Genomic DNA, 432 nt, shown 5'->3' on the forward strand with positions numbered 1-432 from the left:
GTGTGATACTAACTTCCCTGACCTCCTCACCGAGGTTCAGGTGTCCGCCCCGTCGGGCCGCCACATTAGGTGGCTGCTCATTGCGGTCCTTGCTTGGACGCTTTGGACCATGCGCAACAAGCTTGTCATCCAGCAGGTTCCTCTTCGACATGCCACTGACGCGGTCTTCAAATTGTGTGGTTACTTGCAGCTTTGGCGGCCGCTTAGCCGTCACCTGGACCGAGACGCCATCAACACCAGCATCGCCGACCTCCGCTCGATGGCTCTCCGCTTGGCGCCGCCGCTTCCTCCTCCACCACCCGAGCCGGACTAGACTCTTAGATGCTGCTGATGCTGCGGTTGATCCGTCTTTGTTTTCCTTTTAGGGCTTGTTGAGTTGTGCCCTCAGCAGTACCATCTTGTACTCTTTGTTGTGAGACTTTGTGTGTGTGG

This window comes from Triticum dicoccoides, chromosome 5B, assembly GCF_002162155.2.
Source record: "Triticum dicoccoides isolate Atlit2015 ecotype Zavitan chromosome 5B, WEW_v2.0, whole genome shotgun sequence".
In the NCBI taxonomy this organism is placed as follows: Eukaryota; Viridiplantae; Streptophyta; class Magnoliopsida; order Poales; family Poaceae; genus Triticum; species Triticum dicoccoides.